This window comes from Dendrobates tinctorius, unplaced genomic scaffold (genome assembly GCF_039654945.1).
Source record: "Dendrobates tinctorius isolate UK_male_01 unplaced genomic scaffold, ASM3965494v1 ptg000331l, whole genome shotgun sequence".
NCBI classification, from domain to species: Eukaryota; Metazoa; Chordata; class Amphibia; order Anura; family Dendrobatidae; genus Dendrobates; species Dendrobates tinctorius.
Window position 1 is genome coordinate 3,490,886 of NW_027361997.1, and position 23,867 is coordinate 3,514,752.

Consider the following 23,867-nt stretch of genomic DNA (forward strand, 5'->3'; position numbering starts at 1 on the left):
CTCTTCTGGTAAAGAAAGGTAGTGAGCCTGATTATCAAACACCTGAGGCTGATGATGATGACTGGCTGAGTGGAGTTACTGACTGGATATAAGGCTGCCGACGCCCTTCTGCCCTGCGGGTGATTTCTCTGTGGGATCCTTGGAGACCAGTCTGAATTCCTGCTCCTCTAAAGCTAAGTTTGCTGCTCGGCTTTTTGCTTTTGTGCTTTGACTTTGTTTTGCTTTGTTTTTCTGGATTTCTGCCATTCCCTGCTGGGGTGTGCTGAATTCCTTTAGCTCTGTCTTCTGAAAATACCTGAGTGCTGATTTAGTTTTTGAAGCCTAGCTGCTTCAGGGCCTTTTTCATATCAGCTTGTTGGCTTATGTCTTTGATAGGGTTTTGGCAGATTGCAGACAGCAGCCTTCCTGTCCTTTCCTATCTAGGTAGTTTTGGGCCCCGTCTTTGCTCAGTCTATCTTTCTGTCTGTGTTAGTGTTTTCATCTTGCTTCACCGTCATTATATGTTGGGGGCTGCCTATTGCTTTGGGGTCTGCTCTGGGGCAGTTTAGATTTCCCCTTTTCTTTCTTTAGGCCTATTTAATTCTCTGGCTGTGATCGAGGGTATAGGGCATCGTAGGAACCCCCCATGGCTACTGCTAGTTGTGTTGATAGGTTCAGGGGTCTGCAATCTGATAGTTGCCAACTTCTCTGGTTTTCTGGACTTAGCTTGTATTCCTGTTTTTGCCTCCTACGGTGACTCATTCATAACAGAATCACCCGCCATACCGCAGATCCTACGGTACTCAATAGCAGGAAAGAATTGTAAAAAAAAAAAAAGTGTATATTTTTTCCTCTATATCTCTGAGGCCGTAGGGGGAATTTTTTTTTCTCTCAATGGAGATAAAGCAATTGTCTGATCATGTGGAGCAGCTCGCTGCGGAAGTGCGGGGAATTTCCGGCGAATCCTTGCTCATTCACATGCTGCTGAACCAAAGATTCCTACACCTGATGTATTTTTTGGGGATCGGTCTAAATTTTTGAATTTCAAAAATAATTGTAAATTATTTTTTGCCTTGAAGCCTAACTCGTCAGGGAGCTCCGCGCAGCAGGTTAAAATTGTCATCTCTTTGCTGCGTGGCGATCCCCAGGATTGGGCGTTTTCTTTGAAACCAGATGATCCTATTCTGACTAATGTGAATGCATTTTTTCAGGCCTTGGGGTTGTTGTATGACGAACCTAATGCCATTGATCAGGCTGAAAAGACCCTGCTGGCATTGAATCAGGGTCGTGATTCTGCAGAATTGTACTGTCAAAAATTCCAAAAGTGGGCAGTACTTACTACCTGGAATGATAATGCCTTGGCTGCTCTCTTTCGGAAGGGGTTGTCAGAAGCCGTAAAAGATACTATGGTGGGATTTCCTGTTCCCTCTAGTCTTGACGATTCTATGTCATTAGCCATTCAGGTTGATCGGCGTTTGCGCGAACGCAAAGCTGCACGAGAGGTGTTGCCACCTGTTGAACAAATGTCTGAACCTATGCAATGTGATAGAGTTTTTTCCAGAGAGCAGCGTCAGGAGTTCAGAAGGCGTAATAAGTTGTGTTTTTTCTGTGGAAATGCCTCGCATATTATTTCTGTCTGTCCTAAACGAGAGAAACGCTTTGCACACACGTTTTCTGTTGGGGGTGTTCAACCTAAGTTTCTTCTGGCTATTACTCTGATCTGCTCCCTGTCCACATTTTCCGCCCAGGCTTTTGTGGATTCGGGAGCAGCCCTAAACCTAATGGACTTGGATTTTGCTAAACGTTGTGGATTTCCGATGACACCTCTGCAGACGCCTATCCCTTTGAGGGGGATTGATGCTACTCCTTTGGCTAGAAATAAACCTCAGTTTTGGACCCAGGTGGTAATGCGGGTCGCCCCAGACCATCAAGAAAATTGCAGATTTTTGGTGTTGCATAATCTGCATGATACTATTGTTCTGGGGTTTCCCTGGTTACAAATTCCTAATCCAGTTTTGGATTGGAAATCTGTGTCTGTGGTGAGTTGGGGTTGTCGGTGTGCCTTTAGTGAGGCTCCGCTGTTTTCCACCTCTCCTCAGTCGCATGATGTTCCTGATTATTTGGCGGACTTTTATGATGTATTTAGTGAGAATGAGTCTGCGTCTCTGCCTCCTCATAGGAGTTATGACTGTGCAATTGAACTGAGCCCGGGGTGTAAATTTCCCAAGGGTCGGCTCTTCAATTTATCTGTACCCGAGCACAAGGCTATGCGATCCTATATTAAGGAGGCGTTGGAGAAGGGTCATATTAGACCATCCTCGTCACCCTTAGATGCCGGGTTTTTTTTTGTAGCCAAAAAGGATGGATCATTAAGACCTTGTATTGATTATCGTGCCCTCAACAAAATTACTGTTAAATATCAGTATCCGTTACCCCTGATTTCTGATCTATTCTCCAGAGTTAAAGGTGCTTGCTGGTTTACCAAGCTTGACCTCAGGGGGCGTATCATCTTATTCGCATTAAGCATGGGGATGAATGGAAGACGGCGTTTAATACTCTGCAGACGCCTATCCCTTTGAGGGGGATTGATGCTACTCCTTTGGCTAAAAATAAACCTCAGTTTTGGACCCAGGTGGTAATGCGGGTCGCCCCAGACCGTCAAGAAAATTGCAGATTTTTGGTGTTGCATAATCTGCATGATACTATTGTTCTGGGGTTTCCCTGGTTACAAATTCATAATCCAGTTTTGGATTGGAAATCTGTGTCTGTGGTGAGTTGGGGTTGTCGGTGTGCCTTTAGTGAGGCTCCGCAGTTTTCCACCTCTCCTCAGTCGCATGATGTTCCTGATTATTTGGCGGACTTTTATGATGTATTTAGTGAGAATGAGTCTGCGTCTCTGCCTCCTCATAGGAGTTATGACTGTGCAATTGAACTGAGCCCGGGGTGTAAATTTCCCAAGGGTCGGCTCTTCAATTTATCTGTACCCGAGCACGAGGCTATGCGATCCTATATTAAGGAGGCGTTGGAGAAGGGTCATATTAGACCATCCTCGTCACCCTTAGATGCCGGGTTTTTTTTTGTAGCCAAAAAGGATGGATCATTAAGACCTTGTATTGATTATCGTGCCCTCAACAAAATTACTGTTAAATATCAGTATCCGTTACCCCTAATTTCTGATCTATTCTCCAGAGTTAAAGGTGCTTGCTGGTTTACCAAGCTTGACCTCAGGGGGCGTATCATCTTATTCGCATTAAGCATGGGGATGAATGGAAGACGGCGTTTAATACTCTGCAGACGCCTATCCCTTTGAGGGGGATTGATGCTACTCCTTTGGCTAAAAATAAACCTCAGTTTTGGACCCAGGTGGTAATGCGGGTCGCCCCAGACCGTCAAGAAAATTGCAGATTTTTGGTGTTGCATAATCTGCATGATACCATTGTTCTGGGGTTTCCCTGGTTACAAATTCATAATCCAGTTTTGGATTGGAAATCTGTGTCTGTGGTGAGTTGGGGTTGTCGGTGTGCCTTTAGTGAGGCTCCGCTGTTTTCCATCTCTCCTCAGTCGCATGATGTTCCTGATTATTTGGCGGACTTTTATGATGTATTTAGTGAGAATGAGTCTGCGTCTCTGCCTCCTCATAGGAGTTATGACTGTGCAATTGAACTGAGCCCGGGGTGTAAATTTCCCAAGGGTCGGCTCTTCAATTTATCTGTACCCGAGCACGAGGCTATGCGATCCTATATTAAGGAGGCGTTGCAAAAGGGTCATATTAGACCATCCTCGTCACCTTTAGATGCCGGGTTTTTTTTTGTAGCCAAAAAGGATGGATCATTAAGACCTTGTATTGATTATCGTTCCCTCAACAAAATTACTGTTAAATATCAGTATCCGTTACCCCTGATTTCTGATCTATTCTCCAGAGTTAAAGGTGCTTGCTGGTTTACCAAGCTTGACCTCAGGGGGGCGTATAATCTTATTCGCATTAAGCATGGGGATGAATGGAAGACGGCGTTTAATACTCCGGAGGGACATTTTGAGTACCTGGTGATGCCTTTTGGGCTCACTAATGCCCCTTCTGTCTTCCAGTGCTTCATGAACGATATTTTCCGAGATTTTGTCGATAAATTTTTGATTATCTATCTGGGTGATATTTTGATCTTCTCCAAGGATTGGGATTCTCATGTGGAACATATTCGGACTGTGTTCCGGATCTTGAGGGAGAATTCCCTGTATGTCAAAGGATCTAAATGCCTTTTTGGAGTACAGAGGATTTCTTTTTTGGGATTTATTTTGTCCCCGTCAACTATTGAAATGGACCCGGCCAAGGTACAAGCCATTTACGATTGGGTTCAGCCCACTTCTTTGAAGGCCCTCCAGAAGTTTTTGGGTTTTGCTAATTTTTATCGGAAATTTATAGCAAAATTTTCTAGTATTGCCAAGCCATTGACTGATTTGACTAAGAAGGGTGCTGATGTGTTAAATTGGTCTCCAGAGGCTGTTTCTTCCTTTCAGGAGCTGAAGCGAAGATTCACCTCCGCCCCGGTTTTGCGGCAACCTGATGTCTCACTTCCATTCCAGGTAGAGGTGGATGCTTCTGAGATTGGTGCAGGAGCTGTTTTGTCCCAAAAGGATCCTGTAACATCTAAAATGAATCCCTGTGCTTTCTTTTCCCGAAAGTTCTCTCCATCTAAACGTAACTATGATGTGGGGAATCGGGAACTGTTGGCCATGAAATGGGCATTTGAGGAGTGGAGACATTGGTTGGAGGGAGCTAAGCATCAAGTCGTGGTCCTCACTGACCACAAGAATTTGATTTACCTAGAGTCGGCTAAACGCTTGAACCCTAGACAGGCTAGGTGGGCCTTGTTTTTTACACGTTTTGATTTTGTGGTTTCTTTTCTTCCTGGAATGAAGAATGTCAAGGCAGACGCTCTCTCTAGGAGCTTCTTTGCTGATTCTCCTGTGGTGACCAAGCCTGCTACCATCTTAGGCGAAGGGGTAGTTCTTTCTGCCATCTCGCCCGATTTGAGACGTGCTCTGGAAGAGTTCCAGGAGGACAAACCTGAGCGTTGTCCCAGTGGAAAGTTGTATGTTCCTGACCAGTGGAAGAAGAGAGTGATGTCTGAAGTTCATTGCTCTGCTTTGGCTGGTCATCCAGGTATTTTTGGTACTAGAGATCTGGTGAGTCGGTTTTTTTGGTGGCCCTCCTTGTCTCGTGATGTCAGGAATTTTGTGCAGTCCTGTGGGACTTGCTCCCGGTCTAAATCGTGTTCTCGCTCTAGTGGGTTGTTGATGCCTTTGCCTGTCCCCAAGAGGCCATGGACCCATATTTCAATGGATTTCATCTCTGATATGCCTGTCTCTCAAAGGATGACTGTTATTTGGATGATTTGTGATAGGTTCTCTAAGATGGTTCATGTTGTACCACTCCCTAAGTTGCCGTCTTCCTCTGAGTTGGTGCCCCTGTTTTTACAACAGGTGGTTCGTTTGCACGGGATTCCTGAGAACATTGTATCTGACAGAGGAGTCCAGTTTGTGTCTAGATTTTGGAGAACTTTCTGTTCCAGGCTGGGAATTCAGTTGTCCTTCTCCTCTGCTTTTCACCCTCAGACCAATGGGCAGACAGAGAGAACAAACCAGACCTTGGAGTCAAATTTGAGATGTTTTATTTCTGTTGATCAGGATGATTGGGTTTCATTTTTGCCCTTGGCCGAATTTGCTTTAAATAATAGAGCTAGTTCTGCCACTTTGATGTCACCTTTTTTTTGTAACTTTGGGTTTCATCCTCGATTTTCTTCAGGGCAGGTGGAGCCCTCTGCCTGCCCAGGTGTTGACACTGTGGTGGAGAGAATGCACCAGATCTGGGACCAAGTGGTGGATAAGTTATCTCTCTCCCAGGAAAAGGCCCAGCGGTTTTCCAACCGACATAGGACCATTGGTCCCCAGTTTAAGGTTGGTGATATGGTGTGGTTATCATCAAAAAATATTGCTATGAAGGTGGCTTCTCCTAAGTTTAAGCCTAGATTTATTGGACCTTACAAGATTGTGGAGATTATTAATCCGGTCTCTTTTCGTTTGGCTCTTCCTGTCACATTTAAAATCCATAATGTGTTCCATAAATCTTTGTTGAAGAGGTTTGTTGAACCTGTTGTTCCGGGGGTGGCACCTCCAGACCCTGTATTGGTTGAAGGTAACATGGAATATGAGGTAGAGAAAGTACTGGATTCCCGTCTGGCTAGACGGAGACTCCAGTATTTGGTTAAGTGGAAGGGTTATGGTCAGGAGGATAATTCCTGGGTCTTTGCCTCTGATATTCATGCCAAAAGATTGGTGCGTGCCTTTCATCGGGCTCACCCTGATCGCCCTGGTGGCGTAGTTGAGGGTTCGGTGACCCCTCCTCAAGGGGGAGGTACTGTTGTGAGTTCATTTTCCCCTTCACTACTGAGGCCCGAGGAACTCCCTCTTCTGGTAAAGAAAGGTAGTGAGCCTGATTACCAAACACCTGAGGCTGATGATGATGACTGGCTGAGTGGAGTTACTGACTGGATATAAGGCTGCCAACGCCTTTCTGCCCTGCAGGTGATTTCTCTGTGGGATCCTTGGAGACCAGTCTGAATTCCTTCTCCGCTAAAGCTAAGTTTGCTGCTCGGCTTTTTGCTTTTGTGCTTTGACTTTGTTTTGCTTTGTTTTTCTGGATTTCTGCCATTCCCTGCTGGGGTGTGCTGAATTCCTTTAGCTCTGTCTTCTGAAAATACCTGAGTGCTGATTTAGTTTTTGAAGCCTAGCTGCTTCAGGGCCTTTTTCATATCAGCTTGTTGGCTTATGTCTTTGATAGGGTTTTGGCAGATTGCAGACAGCAGCCTTCCTGTCCTTTCCTATCTAGGTAGTTTTGGGCCCCGTCTTTGCTCAGTCTATCTTTCTGTCTGTGTTAGTGTTTTCATCTTGCTTCACCGTCATTATATGTTGGGGGCTGCCTATTGCTTTGGGGTCTGCTCTGGGGCAGTTTAGATTTCCCCTTTTCTTTCTTTAGGCCTATTTAATTCTCCGGCTGTGATCGAGGGGTCTAGGGCATCGTAGGAACCCCCCACGGCTACTGCTAGTTGTGTTGATAGGTTCAGGGGTCTGCAATCTGATAGTTGCCAACTTCTCTGGTTTTCTGGACTTAGCTTGTATTCCTGTTTTTGCCTCCTACGGTGACTCATTCATAACATCCCTCCCCCCCGAGATATGATACTTTGGAGTTTTCAGTACGTGTTAGAGAAAAGAGGAGGACTTCCATAACTCAGCCCCTTCAGTGATGTCAAGACCAGGGGGATAATATAGTGGGGGCTCATTTTGCAAGTGTCTTTGCCCTGGAACCCGGATACAGAGAGGCTCTGTGATGCACTGTGATGTATCGCCCCTCCCCCCACACCGCATGGTCTGCTAGGAAATGACTTCAGCAACTGTAAGTGTTTTCTCCTTTTAATCCCTGTTATTTTGTAATCATTTGTACATACTTCAATTGTCTCCCTTTATAATTTATTTTTTTACCTTTTGTAAACACCGCCTACTTTTTAGAGTAAATTACAAAATTATTAGCTTCGTTTCTCTTTGCTCAATAACGTATCTTCACGTCCTCTGAGGCTAAATTCGCTACTGATTGGGTTGGCTCCTGACCCGTTAATAATCATAGGAATAGGAGCTGGTGGCGGCAGAGAGTGTGTTTTGGGCTTTAGGAGGAGACCCTGGCAGTGATGGACGGAGTTTGATAAGTGTACATCCCGAGCTAGGACCGGGGTTAGTCACCTCCCTCACTGCAGTCTTCCCATTAGCCTGTACACGGTGAGGTGGCCCGTCCGGCGACTACTTATCCTAGGTGCAGTTCCCTGACTGACCCAAGGGTAAGGGGGTGCCGGAGAGCTGCAAAGTCCAAACTGGAAATTGGAAAGCGGGATATACATAAATCCCTGCTGAGAAGAACCAGGAGCAACCAAACCACCCCGGTTCCTGACATATTGGTGGCAGCGGTGGGATGCCCAAATATATCCCCCCTGCAATTCATGACAGGCTATATAAGTGGAAAAGGACCCTGGTAAAAAGTCAAACCTCATTTACAGCCTGACCTGGATTATAACTATCAGACTGTTTAAAAGAACATATTTCCTTGGATTATAATTAGCTCTTTAGCAGACTTTTAACTATTATTTGGATCACAATTAATTATATTTTCTTATTTAATGGAATAAGCATACCCTCCCAAAATGTAGCATACCCTCTTTACATCATTCAGTAAACTGGGAAACAGGGAGACCAATTGCTGGAGTTTTGGGAGAGGAATGTTTTCTCATTCCTGTCTGATATAGGTTTTTATCTGTTCAACAGTCCTGGGCCTTTGATTTTTTTATTTCATAGTGCACCAAATATTTTCTATTGGTGAAAGGTCTGTACTGCAGGTGGTCAGTTCATAACCCAAACTCTTAGTCTGAGAAGCCATTCTGTTGTGATTGATGCAGTATTACGGTTTAGCATTGTCTCACTGAAATATGTAAGACCTTCCCCGAAATAGATGCTGTCTGGATGGGATTACATGTTGTTCTAAAACCTCTATATAATTCCCAGCATTGGCAGTGCCTTTTAAGATGTATGAGCTGCTCTTGCCAAAGGCACAATCCCATACCATCAGTGATACAGGCTTCTGGACTTTGTGTGGATAACAAGCTGGATGGTCCCTCTCCTCTTTAGTCTGCAGGACATGACATTTTTGGTTTCCCTAAAGAGTTTCAAATTTTGATTCATGCGATTACAGATCAGTTTTTCATTTTGCCTCAACTCTTTACAAAAGAGCTTGATCCTACAGAAGGGCAATGCTTCTGGATTGTGTTAGTGTATAACTTTGTCACGCTGGTGGGTGTGGATCCACTGTGCTGTGGGCCAGGAAGAGTAAGGAGGGGTGTAACTAAGCGACCGCCTGTTTTTTCACTAGAGCCTCTGATGTTGGGGATAGACTTGAGCTGCAGGTGGTCGCCAGGTGATTTGCATGACCAAGTGATGCCTGTTTTTAATTAAGTGCTACTTGAACACCCGTAGATCATGAGTATCCAAAACTGACAATCAGCCTTGTCCCTTGTGCACTTGGAAAATTCCAGAATATCTGAATCTTGGATGGTGGAATATTCAATGTCTTTGCAATATAACATTGAACAATTTTCTGAAATTGTTCAACAATTTTTGGATGTAGTTGTTCACAGATTATTGAACCTCTGAACTCTGAGAGACTCTGCCTCTCTAAATAAAATGCTCTTTTTATACACAGTCACGTCATCTAGTTGAAAATGGGCTCTAAAGCTGTATTTCATTACCACTACTTACTTTATCAGCATTTTGTTAACTCTGTACCAACTTGTTTGAGATGTGTTGCTGTCATTAATTTCTAAACATCTGTATTTTTGGACTATAAGACACACTTTTTTCCTCCAAAAATGTGTAGAAAAATGGGAGATGCGTTTTATTGTCCAGATGTAGTCTGCATAGTCCTCTGACTGTGGATGGGGAGTTGGTGGAGCGGCAGCAGCCGAGCAGTGAGTCACAGGAGGCAGGAGCCTGGAGCCCCGGGCTAACTCCTGTGCCTGCTGCTAAAGAAAAATGAATATTCACTGCATTCCACACCCAGTGGAGAGCAATGAATATTAATTTCTCTTTAATCTCTTTGAATATTCATTGCACCTTAATAGCAGGCACAGTGTTAGCCTGAGCTGCCAGCTTCCTGCAGCTGCCAAGCGTTCATGTGTGCCCGTTACTTAAGGGAATGAATATTCACTGCTCTCCACACCCATAGGCATGGGACGAAGTGAATATTCATTCCCGTTAGTAGCAGACACATGCGAACACCCGTCAGCTGCAGGAAGCTGGCGGCTGCGGCTAACACTGTGCCCGCTATTAAAGTGCAATGAATATTCACTGCTCTCCATGCACATAGTCCAGGCATGGGGAGCAGTAAGTATTCTGGCAGCTGTCCTCAGCTTGTGAGCAGTGCATGACTTCACTTCCATGTGCTGCTTACAAGCAGAAATCAGCTGCTGGCATCGGAACAGGACGCTGCAAGGGAGCGCAAGAAGGTAAGTATAATTGTTTATGTTTTTTGCATTGTGTTCCTGATGGGGGCCATGCATACCAGGATGGGGATGGGGGACAATAATACCAGGATAAGGATGGGGCTATGCATAACAGGACAGAGATGGAGGCCCTGCATACCAGGATAGGGAAGAGGGGGCCATGCATATCAGGATAGGGATGAGGGGTCCATGCATACCAGGATAGGGATGAGGGGGCCATGCATACCAGGGTAGAGATGAGGGGGCCATGCATAGCTGGGTGGGGATGAGGAGGCCATGCATATCAGGACAGGAATGAGGAGGTCATGTATACCAGGATAGGGATGAGGGGGGCATACATACCAGGACAGGGATGAGGAGGTCATGTATACCAGGATAGGGATGAGGGGGGGATACATAACAGAATTGGGATGAGGGGACCATATATACCAGGATAGAGGATATTAGTACAGAATTTACCACAATTTTTGCTTCATTTTTTTTCTAATTGCCTCCTCTAAATCCTAGGTGCATCTTATTGTCCGATGTGTTATAGTCCGAAAAATACAGTAGATAATTTTTTCAAATGAAATGATAAATTGTCCAAGTGATATGTGTCCTATGTTCGCTTGTGAATAAAATATGGTATTAAAAGATTTCAAAATACTTACAATCTTGTTTTCTTCACATTTGCACAGCGTCCCATCTTTTTTGGAATTGGGGTTGTAGTTGCCTGGTCTATAAAATGATTAACTTCAGTATAATCGCGTTTAAATAGCTTGATTAATTTTAAGATATCTGACAAAATACCTTTATTTCCATCTGTTTCTAGGAGAACAGTGATCTCTATATAATATTCTCCAGTAGGATTAGCCCTCAGCATCTTGTAAGTGTCAGCATCACCAAGGAAACGGCTCATTTCAGTATAATAATCTTTTTTATCTAATAAAAACCCCTTCCCCCTTACCAGCTGCTTTTATTACAACCATTTTGTCATTTTTAAAATCCCCCTAGCCTCTTTTTCTATATTTAGATTTCGATTTGAAATGTTTTCTTGTAGGAAACTAACATATTTTTGCCATTTAACAAAATCTTGCAATTTTTTGTTTTTCTCCCTCTTTTCTTTTGAAAGGTCAATTCACACTAAATGCTGACAGAAGCAGTTTTATAAGCCTTATGTGATTGGCTGCTCTTTTATCATAAAATAATAAAGTGTATTATGAATATTATTAATTTCAAAATTGTTTAAGCAAATGGTAATATCAATAAATGGTTGATTACTAGAGTTGAGCGACTTTGGTCGGATCGGGTTTCATGAAACCCGAATGAAACAAAATTTTAGTTGGATGAAACTGGTTCGACTAGGGCAAAAAAAGTCGGAGTTTCATCCAAAACCCGACCCCAATGCAAGTCTGTTGAGGGCAGAGCAGAATACTGCAGTGCTCAGGCGCGGGACCTCTCCCTGTGCCTCTGCACTGCAGGACTCTGCTCTGCCCTCAACAGGTCAGAGCAGTGCACCTGCACAGGAGCCACAACAGGAAGGAAAGAAGAGGACGGCATCGTATGAAGATTGGAGGCACCGGACCGCGACACCCATCGGACCGGACTGCTCCCCCCCCCCGGTGAGTATAATCTAACTCTTTTTTCTTATCTTTCAGGTTAAATCGAGGGCTTATCTACAGCATTACAGAATGCTGTAGATAAGCCCCTGATGGCAGTGTCGGCAGCTCATATTCGAAAAGAGGGGTGACAGATTCCTTTAAGAGAGGCCTGAGGTCAGAACCAGAGTGCTGAGTGGATTTGCCGTAACTTCCATAGCGGGGATCCCTTTAAGAAGGGCCTAAGGTCAGAACCAGAGTGCAGAGTGGATTTGCCCTGACTTCCATACCAATGATCCCTTTAATAGAAGTCTGGGGTCAGAATCAGAGCACTGAGGGATTTGCCCTGGCTTCCATACCGGGGATCGCTTTAAGAGGGAAGATATGCCTATGGGACTATGGGATGGAGGATGTGTGATGGGAATATGGACACTGGACTATGTGATGGAGGATGTGTGATGGGTATACGGGCATGGCATGTGAGGGGGTGATTAATTTCTGTCATGTGCTCTCTGCAGACAATGGCTGGGAGCTTATGTTCCCAGGGATGCTAGATTTCTCCCACCCGGTCAGTGTCTGCTGAGGTGTTGTGGAGTGGGAAAACTGTTGCTCATAGCAACCATTCACAGCTCAGCTTCTTTTAAACAGCTCTGGTGAAATGAAAGATGCTTAGTGATTGGGTGGGGTTATGTGGAGTGGGTGTGGCCGATACACACATACATACACACATACATTCATTTTTATATATAGAGATAACTTTTAGATTCTCTTAATGGAGTGGTCTGACACTAACATTTATTTAAATCCTAAATGTCTGTTTTTTTTAATACCAACATGTATTCTCTTTTTTAATATACTTTCATTAAAAAGTCCCTATCATTCCCTAACTATGCTATCTTACTGTTTTATTTTTTTTTACGATGTTTGATGACAATTCATTTGAGAACCCCAATGCATGCTGGGATACTCAGATGAGACGTCATCAAGGAGCAAAGGCTGCGGTCACTTCCACAGTCTCTGTCCCCAACCTGATACGAATCGTCATCCGTGACATCCGTTTCATGGGCTGAGTTAGTTTCTGCTCCACTGATCATGTGTTGGTTGTCAATTCCAACGTATGCTCAGTAGAATCTTGTTACTTCGGAGCTGGTCTCTGCTCGTCAGGTAATCTCTGTTAGGCATCAGGTTTCTGCGTCTGCTCTGCAGGAATCTAGAGCCTCACATTCTGCGGTCTTCTGCTGTCTTTCTACTACAGAGGAGATTACTTTGCAGCAGACCGCTCCAGAGACTCTGTGCTCCTACTGGGCATGCTCACGAGACGATCTCCCATTGGAGATCGGGAGTCATGTGCCCAGGTCCTGTTCCAGATCTCATTGGTCCATCTCGAAGATCTGGAAGGTCCCGCACGGCTATAAAAAGCGCGCATGGCCGTTCCGCCATGCACTAGTATAGACTATACTGCTATGTGTGAATGGTGACGGATGTATGACTCTGGTGACTGACTCATTTGAAACCCCTTCCCTCTGATATTACGCATGGTGGTAGGGAATTAGTTTAGTAGTCAGCGCCAGTCAGTGGCAAGCCTTAAGCCACTGTGCTCACCGCACCGCTACGCTAGCGTCCGACATCGCGCTTGCCTTCCAGCCTTGTCATCGAGCGGCAGTGTCCTACGCCGCTCTGCAGTTGCAGCCCCCTTTGGCGCTCGCAGTAGCGACGCCGCACACACGGTAGGTCTAAAAGGACGTAGCTCCTCTGTCTTAGGGCCTGCTCCTGTGACCAGATACCGTGTGTGCATTTTAACTGAACTCTGTGACACTAACAGTTTCAGTGTTCTTTGTGTTTTTGTGTTGCGGCGTCTCTGTGTGTGAACAGAGCCCGCTCTGCGCACTACGGGTGAAGTTGAACCCGTGCGCATTATACCGCCATATTGCTCCTGCCATCACTCAGCAGCGGTTGTAACACCTACTGTACGGTGGACCCTGAGCGGCGAACGCACTTTATTATCATTTTTATTTAGTGCGTTCCGCCGTTCCAAGCAGTATACTAGCGCCAGGGTCTGGCTAGTGATGGCAGATCAGCAGCAACTCCTTCAGTGCATCCTCCAGCTTGAGGGCCGGTTGGCTACTCTTGAGAGTGTCATCGCAGCGGCGAAGTCTTCGGAGGCTGCTGTACAGGCGATCGCCGAGGCAGTTTCCCGTATGTCCACGTCCTCCCACGCGCCGACATTTACCCGCCTCCCGTTGCCTGATAAATTTTCTGGCGATGGCGCCTCCTGTAGGGGTTTCGTCAGCCACTGCTCTATCCAGCTGGAGTTACTGGCTGCACGATTCCCTACGGAACGGGTCAAGGTGGGGTTTATTGTTTCCCTTCTGTCGGGCACGGCGTTGGAGTGGGCTATGCCACCCTTGGATTCGCGGTGGATACTGCGTCCACTTGTTATATAGAACCATGTGGGACGGCCGCAGGTGCCTCCTTGCAGTGTTCGTGTCTCCCTTAAAGCCCAGTCACTAAGAGCTCACAGTACAACTTATTGTACATTGATGAAGGTCCTAGACCGAAAAGTCTGTATGTATGTACTACAATTCATTAAAACCACCTTTCTGCATCAGTATCTTTTTGGTGTGTGCCAAGTCTATTTAAATTGCAGTTCACGGATTGGGATCCTACTTGTGCACCACCTCCGTTTACCAGGGTTGTGCCAACGGTTTTGTACTAATACTTTGGGAGCGTGGTGACCCAGAGGTTCGGACCGCTGCTCAGTTTTTAACAGCTATTAAGCAGGTCTTCTTGGGACCACGGGTCACACACGACACCTCTCTACAGCTACTGGCTTTGACTAAGGCCAAACTCTGTGCCGCCGGGCAAGACCTTTGTCCCTCCCCACCTTCGGCCGAAGGTCCTCGCATGGGCACACGCGTCCAGGATGGGTGGTCACTGTGGCTACATGCAGACCACAAAACTCCTGGCGGGGTCGTATTGGTGGCCGCACAGGGCTCGGGACATTAAGAAATATATTCAGGCATGCGCCTCGTGTGCTCGGGTAAGCCTCATTAAGCAGAGAGTGGAGATGTCCGCCGACACACCGCGGTGTTCCATTTCAACTTATGCTCCGGGCGGTTTTGCCGCACCCATTGGCTCTGCAGGAATCTAGAGCCTCACATTCTGCAGTCTCCTGCTGTCTTTCTACTACAGAGGAGATTGTAAGAGAATGGTCAGCCATAATATACTGAGCAGCCATGTTGTCTCTAGCAGCCATCTTGCCGAAAGTTAGAGAAGATTCAACTTTTACCAAAGAGCTAATAAAATGTACTAAATGGAGGATGGAAAATGAGATAATTTCTCCTACCAGCCTCAGTAGATGTGCATAGAGGAAGATTGGATCAATAGGGGAATAGGGTCTCCAAATATATGGTCAATGTGTGTTTATGTGATATTGTTGGTAGAGAGAAGAATCATTAAAATGTCAAATGCATGAAATTATGGATCAAGTCTGAAAGTAGTGATAAGATTTTAGGACAGTAGCCATAGATACCAATGACTTATGGGTTTTAGTGTTGCTTGGAGAAACGTTAATTAATATCTTCGTATTATGTCATTATATTCTCTGTTCTAAACCACGTTTCTCTAGAATTACTATGTAAACGCCTTAAAATTATAATGTTAACGCCCTCTGCGGCAAAATGCAGCTTTCTTTGTTCTCATAAAGTATAAGAAGCTCCTGTTACTGTTGCTTGTTGCCATTCCATCGCCATCATGCAGTCATGCCACACCATGATCTAGCACGAGGCCTTATCACCGCCATACTTCCTAGCGAATCTCTGCCCGTCTGCATCCCTGTTTTTGCCCGCATATTCTGACTCCTCTGTTATTCTGTATCTGTTTTGCTGTGCATCTCCAATAAACTTCAACCTCAGCTTCGAGAAGAATTGTCTGCAATTTTGTCCTGCTCTTCCAACTCTCCTGATAAGAGCATTTTCTTACAGAGATTACTTTGCAGCAGACCGCTCCAGAGACTAAGTCCCTCTGTGCTCCTACTGGGTATGCTCACGAGACGATCTCCCATTGGAGATCGGGAGTCATGTGCCCAGGTCCTGTTCCAGATCTCATTGGTCCATCTCGGATATCTGGAAGGTCCCGCACGGCTGTAAAAAGCGCGCATGGCCGTTCCGCTATGCGCTAGTATAGACTATACTGCTATGTGTGAATGGTGACGGATGTATGACTCTGGTGACTGACTCATTTGAAACCCCTTTCCTCTGATATTACGCATGGTGATAGGGAATTAGTTTAGCAGTCAGCGCCTGTCAGTGGCAAGCCTTAAGCCACTGTGCTCACCGCACCGCTACGCTAGCGTCCGACATCGCGCTTGCCTTCCAGCCTTGTCGTCGAGTGGCAGTGTCCTACGCCGCGCTGCAGTTGCAGCCCCCTTTGGCGCTCGCAGTAGCGACGCCACATACACACTAGGTAGGTCTAGAAGGACGCAGCTCCTCTGTCTTAGGGCCTGGTCCTGTGACCAGATACCGTGTGTGCATTTTAACTGAACTCTGTGACACTAACAGGTTCAGTGTTCTTTGTGTTTTTGTGTTGCGACGTCTCTGTGTGTGAACAGAGCCCGCTCTGCGCACTATGGGTGAAGTTGAACCCGTGCGCATTATACCGCCATATTGCTCCTGCCATCACTCAGCAGCGGTTGTAACACCTACTGCACAGTGGACCTCAAGCGCCGAACGCACTTTATTATCATTTTTATTTAGTGCGTTCCGCCGTTCCTAACAATCTCTTTGCAATACTTACTGATAGTGCACTCCCTTGCTTGTCACTTCTCCCCACAGCCGGAGTGGGAGCGCACTGTCTCTGTGCATTAAAAAGAATATTAGTGTCAAGATCCTACCAAACGCATGTGGGAATTAACAACTGACGTGTGCCCAGTAGAGCAAGGACTAGCCCAGACCATCAAATGGTCATCACTGATGAGGCTTTGCTTCAGGGTGGGGGCAGAAGGTGCGGCAATGACAGCAGCCTCTGCCCCCTGATGATGTCTTGTTTAAGTATCCCAGCATGCACTGGGGGCTCTCAAAGGTTGCGTCATCAAATAGGAAGTAGGTTAAAAAAAAATCAGATTATTAAGGGAATGATCGGAACTTTTGAATTAAAGTATGTTAAAAAAAGAGATTAAATTATGATATTAACCCCTTCCTGACATGAGACGTACTATCCCGTCCATGGGACCCGGGCCCCTATGCCCATGGACGGGATAGTACGTCTACCGCGATCAGCGGCGCCCACGTGGTGAGCGCCGCTGATCGCGGCCGGGTGTCAGCTGATTATCACAGCTGACACCCGGCACAATGTGTCAGGGGCGGTCACGGACCGCCCCCGACACGTTAACCCCTTGCACACCGCGATCAAACATGATCGCGGTGTACCGGGGGTTAAAGGGAAGCATCGGCAGGGAGGGGGCTCCCTCCTTGCTTCCCTGAGCCCCCCACGGCAGCGCAATGTGCAGCGCTGCTGCCGGGGGCTCCTTACCTGCAGGCCCCCGAATCCAAGATGGCGACGGGGGCCTGCAGGAAGCTGGCTTCCTCAGTGCCTGCAAAGCGCAGGCATGAGGAAGCCTTCTGCAGTGCCTGTGACAGATTGCTGATCTGTCACAGTGATCTGTGATGTGACAGATCAGCGATCTGTCACAGGACAGTGAAGTCCCACCTGGGACTATTTAATAAAGTAAAAAAAAAAATAAAAAAAAGTGTTAAAATAAATTTAAAAAAATCGCCAAATAAATTAGAAAAAAAAAAAAAATATTCCCCCAAATAAATCCATTTTTTAGAAATAAAAAATAAACAAAACAATAAAAGTACACATATTAGGTATCGCCGCGTCCGTAACGACCCGCCCTATAAAACTGTCCCATTAGTTAACCCCTTTAGCGAACCCCTTAAAAAATAAAAATAAAAAACGAAGCAAAAAATAATGATTTATTATCATACCGCCAAACAAAAAGTGTAATAACGCGCGATCAAAAAGACACATATAAATAGCCATGGTACCGCTGAAAACGTCATCTTGTCCCGCAAAAAACGAGCTGCCACACAGCATCATTCGCAAAAAAATAAAAAAGTTATAGCTCACAGAATAAAGCGATGCAAAAATAATTATTTTTTATATAAAATAGTTTTCATTGCATAAAACCGACAAAACATAAAAAAACGACCTAAATAAGGTATCTCTCTGTAAGCGTACTGACCCGAAGAATAAAACCGCTTTATCAATTTTATCGCACGCGGAACGGTGTAAACGCACCCCCCCAAAAGAAATTCATGAAACGCTGGTTTTTGTTCATTCTGCGTCACAAAAATCGGAATAAAAAGCGATCAGAAAATGTCACATGCCCGAAAATGGTACCAATAAAAACGTCAACTCGTCCCGCAAAAAATAAGACCTCACATGACTCGGTGGGTCAAAATACGGAAAAATTAGAGCTCTCAATATGTGGTGATGCAAAAACTATTTTTACAATAAAAAGCGTCTTTTAGCATGTGACAGCCGCCAAACATAAAAACCGCCATAAATAGTAAATCAAACCCCCTGTTATCACCCCCTTAGTTAGGGAAAAATAATAAAATTACAAAAATGTATTTATTTCCATTTTTCCATTAGGGTTAGGGCTAGGGTTAGGGTTAGGGCTAGGGTTAGGGCTAGGGTTAGGGCTGAGATTAGGGTTAGGGGTGTGTTGGGGTTCGGGTTGGAGTTAGAATTGGGGGTTTCCACTGTTTGGGCACATCAGGGGCTCTCCAAATGCAAAATGGCGTCTGATCTCAATTCCAGCCAATTCTGAGTTGAAAAGTCAAATGGTGCTCCTTCCCTTCCAAGCTCTGCCATGCACCCAAACAGTGTTTTACCCCCACATATGGGGTATCAGCCTACTCAGGTCAAATTGCAAAACAATTTTTGGGGTCCAATTTCTCCTGTTACCCTTAGGAAAATAAAAAAATTGGGGGCAAAAATATCATTTTTGTGGAAAAAAATCATTTTTTTATTTTCACGCCCGAGCGTTATAAACTTCTATGAAGCACTTGGGGGTTCAAAGTGCTCACCACACATCTAGATAAGTTCCGTGGGGGGCCTAGTGTCGAAAATGGGGTCACTTGTGGGGAGTTTCAATAGTTTAGGTACATCAGGGGCTCTCCAAACGCACATGACACCCGCAGACCATTCCATCAAAGTCTGCATTCCAAAATGTCACTACTTCCCTTCCGAGCCCCGACGTGTGTCCATACAGTAGTTTTCTCCCACATATGGGGTGTCAGCGTACTCATGACAAATTGGACAACAACTTTTGGGGTCCAATTTCTCCTGTTACCCTTGGGAAAATAAAAAAATTGGGGACTAATTGATCATGTTTGTAGAAAAAATACGATTTTTTTATTTTCATGCCCGGGCATTATAAACTTCTGTGAAGTCCTTGGGGGTTCAAAGTGCTCACCACACATCTAGATAAGTTCCTTAGGGGGTCTCGTTTCCAAAATGGGGTCATTTGTGGGGGGTTTCCACTGTTTAGGTACATTAGGGGCTCTCCAAAGGCAACATGACACCCGCAGAACATTCCCTCAAAGTCTGCATTCCAAAACGTCACTACTTCCCTTCCGAGCCCCGACGTGTGTCCATACAGTAGTTTTCTCCCACATATGGGGCGTCAGCGTACTCAGGACAAATTGGACAACAACTTTTGGGGATCAATTTCTCCTGTTACCCTTGGGAAAATAAAAAAATTGGCGACTAATTGATCATGTTTGTGGAAAAAATACGATTTTTTTATTTTCATGCCCTGGCATTATAAACTTCTGTGAAGCCTTCGGGGGTTCAAAGTGCTCACCTCACATCTAGATAAGTTCCTTAGGGGGTCTAGTTTTCAAAATGGGGTCATATGTGGGGGGTTTCCACTGTTTAGGTACATTAGGGGCTCTCCAAAGGCAACATGACACCCGCAGACCATTCCATCAAAGTCTGCATTCCAAAACGTCACTACTTCCCTTCTGAGCCCCGACGTGTGCCCATACAGTAGTTTTCTCCCACATATGGGGTATCAGCATACTCAGGACAAATTGGACAACAACTTTTGGGGTCCATTTTCTCCTGGTACCCTTGGGGAAAAAAATGGTGACTAAAAGACCATGTTTGTGGAAAAAATACAAATTTTTTATTTTCACGCCCGGGCGTTATAAACTTCTGTGAAGCACTGGGGGTTCAAAGTGCTCATCACACATCTAGATAAGTTCATTGGGGGGTCTAGTTTACAAAATGGTGTCATTTGTGGGGGGTTTCCACTGTTTAGGTACGTCAGGGGTTTTCCAATCGCGACATGGTGTCCGATCTCAATTCCAGCCAAAAACGTCAAATGGCGCTGCTTCCCTTCCGAGCTCTGCCATGCGCCCAAATAGTGGTTTACTCCCACATGTGGGGTATCAGCGTACTCAGGACAAATTGCACAATAACTTTTAGGGTCCTGTTACCCTTGGGAAAATAAAAATTGGGGTGAAAAGATCATTTTTGTGGAAAAAATATGATTTTTTAATTGTACCGCTGTACGATATAAACTTCTGTAAAGCCCTTGTGGGTTCAAAGTGCTCACCACACATCTAGATAAGTTCATTGGGGGGTCTAGTTTCCAAAATGGGGTCACTTGTAGGGGGTTTCCACTGTTTAGGTACATCAGGGACTCTCCAAACGTGACATGGCGTCCGATCTGAATTCCAGCCAATTTTGCATTGAAAAAGTCAAACGGCGCTCCTTCCATTCTGAGCTCTGCCATGCGCTGAAACAGTCATTCCCCCCCACATATCAGGTATCAGCGTACTCAGGACAAATTGTACAATAACTTTTGGAGTCCAATTTCTCCTGTTACCCTTGGTAAAATAAAAAAAATTTAACCTGAAGTATTTTTTTGTGAAAAAAAGATGTTCATTTTTTTTTAAATATTCAAAAAAATTCCTGTGACGCACCTAAAGGGTTAATAAACTTCTTGAATGTGGTTTTGAGCACCTTAAGGGGTGCAGTTTTTAGAATGGTGTCACTTTTGGGTATTTTCTATCATATAGACCCCTCAAAGTGACCTCAAATGTGATGTGGTCCTAAAAATAAAATGGTGTTGTAAAAATGAGAAATCGCTGGTCAACTTTTAACCCTTATAACTTCTTAACAAAAAAAAATTTTGGTTCCAAAATTGTGCTGATGTAAAGTAAACATGTGGGAAATGTTAGTTATCAAGTTTTTTGTGTGCTGTATCTCTGTGATTTAAGGGCATAAAAATTCAAAGTTGGAAAATTGCGAAATTTTCAAAATTTTCGCCAAATTTCCGTTTTTCTCACAAATAAATGCAAGTTATTTGAATGAAATTTTACCACTAACATGAAGTACAATATGTCACGAGAAAATAATGTCAGAATCACCGGGATCCATGGAAGCGTTTCAGAGTTATGACCTCATAAAGGTACAGTGGTCAGAATTGTAAAAATTGGCCCGGTCATGAACGTGCAAACCACCCTTGGGGGTGAAGGGGTTAAATAGACTGACATTTAGGATTAAAATAAATGTTAGTTTCAGACCACCCCTTTAATTTTTATTATTTTGAAGTCTGTATATTATTTTCACGTTAGTTTTAATTATTTATTGTGGGGTTTTTATTTGGTTGTGACTTACTGTGTATTTAAATTACTGACTGAGCTATGATCAAGCCCTGGAAGATCCAGTTTTGTTTGGGCAGAACCCTGAGTCAGGCTTATCAATCAGTGGCTATATGGCAATCATAAGGTGACTATAATTGGAACTTTAAGAAAATCATTTTTTAATCATGTTTGTGAATAAAACTAACAGATGAATTAATTATTTAACATCAAGTCAGGTGGATCTGCAGTTTGCTTAGTTCTAGCAGTCAGACACTGTTCTGTTAGTTGTTTCCTGTCATGGATTACACTCTGTGGGTATCTCCAGGCTGTTTATTTCATAACGTGCAATCTTACATTACAAGAGTTCTCTTGCACAACAACCAACAAGTTTCAAACATGACTATAGTACACACACATAAGCGTAGTGAGACCCCTAGAGGCCACATCATCATATAACATATTGCTACAGACGCCCCCTATTGAATGGCGCAAGAGTTTGGGACATTAATGAACTTACCTCCATCTGAGGCTGGGTTCACACGTAGCGGAAATTACTGCGAGAGTTCCGGAATTCCATTCCGCGGGAAAATCGCATTTTAAATTCCCGCGATTTTCCCGCGGAAAAACTAGCATTTTGCAAGCGTAATTATCTTGCAAAATGCTAGTGTTTTCCAAGCGATCTGTAGCATCGCTTGGTGAACTGATTGACAGGTTGGTCACACTCGTCAAACATAGTGTTTGACAAGTGTGACCAAATTTTTACTACTGAGGCCGCCTATGCAGCATCAGTAGTAAAAGATAAAATGTAAAAAATAATACAAAAATAAAAAATGGTGTTATTCTTACCTTCCGATGTCCCGCGCAGCCTTCCCGCCTCTCTCCACGCTCCCGTTCCCAGTAATCCTTTGCGAAAATGCCCGCAATGACGATCGTTCTCGCGGGATCGCGAAGTCTCGCGGTAATTCGCGATGACGTCGCGCGAATGACCGCGAGACTTCGCGATCCCGCGAGAACGGACGTCATCGCGGGCATTTTCGCAAAGGCTTACTGGGAACGGGAGCGTGGAGAGAGGCGGGAAGGCTGCACGGGACGTCGGAAGGTAAGAATAACAATATTTTTTATTTTAAATTCTATTTTTTACAGGTATATGGTACCCAAAGCCCGGAGGACAGTCTCCTCTCCTCCGGATCGTGGGTACCATCCGTAATTGTTCCGCTTACTTTTCGCATGGTGTGCACAGCCACATGCGGAAAGTAAGCAGAATAATGCATTCCTATGGGTGCGGGATCGCCGCGATTCCGCAAAATTAATGAGCATGCTGCGTTTTTTACCGCAGAGCAATACTGAATCCCATAGGAATGCATGGGATGCTTATTTTTCGAGGCAAAATCGCGCGGTTAAAACCGCCGTGGAAACGCGAAAAAAACGCCACGTGTGAACTCAGCCTGAATGTCCATCTGATGATGCACAGTAATTGCAGATAAAACGCTGGACTGACATAGATGCCTTGTTTCTACATCAAGTGGTACATCATTTGCATATCATTAACATGTCCATTATTGTGGTTAATGATATGCAAATGATGAAAAAACAGAAGCAACATTTCCAATTCATCTCGATCTGTTCAGCATTGAGTATAAGTGCTGCGTGCATCATCTATGCGAATAGAGGTGCATCTCACGTAATGCTGTGAATGACACCCTAAACAGAACTGTGTGCAATTAGAATTCTAGGCAGACGTACCCACGGATGTTTGGTGGGTTAGTAAGCGGTTGTTTTCAGTACTTTGCACTTGTGCTTCCCCCGCCTTTGTCATGGGGAACATGATGCATCCCGTTGCGCATTTGTATCTGGCTGCTTTTTCTTTTTCAGTGTTTTCTTTTTTTGCCCATCAGCTAGAGTCAGAAATGTACTGTCGCGATTTATTTTTGCATTCATGACATCTCTGTCTCTGCTTTAATTTAAACATTTTTTTGCTTTCGTGCCAGCAAGGGTTAATGTCAGTTTCCTTGTTGGTGACCATTCCAACCATCCTTTAAGGCTGAGTTCACACGTGGTGTTTTTTTCGCGTTTCCGCGGCGGTTTTAACCGTGCGATTTTGCCACGAAAACGCGAAAAATAAGCATCCCATGCATTCCTATGGGATTCCGCAATGCTGTGCTAATGCTGCGGTTTTTACAGCGGCGGAATCGCTTCGCGGTAAAAAACGCAGCATGCTCATTAATTTGCGGAATCGCGGCGATCCCGCACCCATAGGAATGCATTGTTCCGCTTACTCCCGCATGTGGCTGTGCACACCATGCAGAAAGTAAGCAGAACAATTGCGGATGGTACCCACGGTCCGGAGGAGAGGAGACTGTCCTCCGGGCTTTGGGTACCATATCCCTGTAAAAAATAGAATTTAAAATAAAAAATATTGTTATTCTCACCTTCCGACGTCCCGCGCAGCCTTCCCGCCTCTGTCCATGCTTCCGTTCCCAGTAATCCTTTGCGAAAATGCCCGCGATGACGTCCGTTCTCGCGGGATCACGAAGTCTCGCGGTCATTCGCGCGAC

The 23,867-nt window shown here is 44.9% G+C and overlaps 1 long non-coding RNA gene across 1 annotated transcript in view; it reads right to left on the reverse strand.

Annotated features, from left to right (window-relative positions):
- The window catches only part of LOC141074266 (uncharacterized), a 53,762-nt gene extending 42,839 nt beyond the window's left edge, over positions 1 to 10,923 (reverse strand). Inside the window, exon 1 of the long non-coding RNA XR_012227168.1 lies at positions 10,863 to 10,923. This is a non-coding gene — a long non-coding RNA (uncharacterized lncRNA). The remainder of the gene's footprint in view (positions 1 to 10,862) is intronic.
- Positions 10,924 to 23,867: the final 12,944 nt, after the last annotated feature.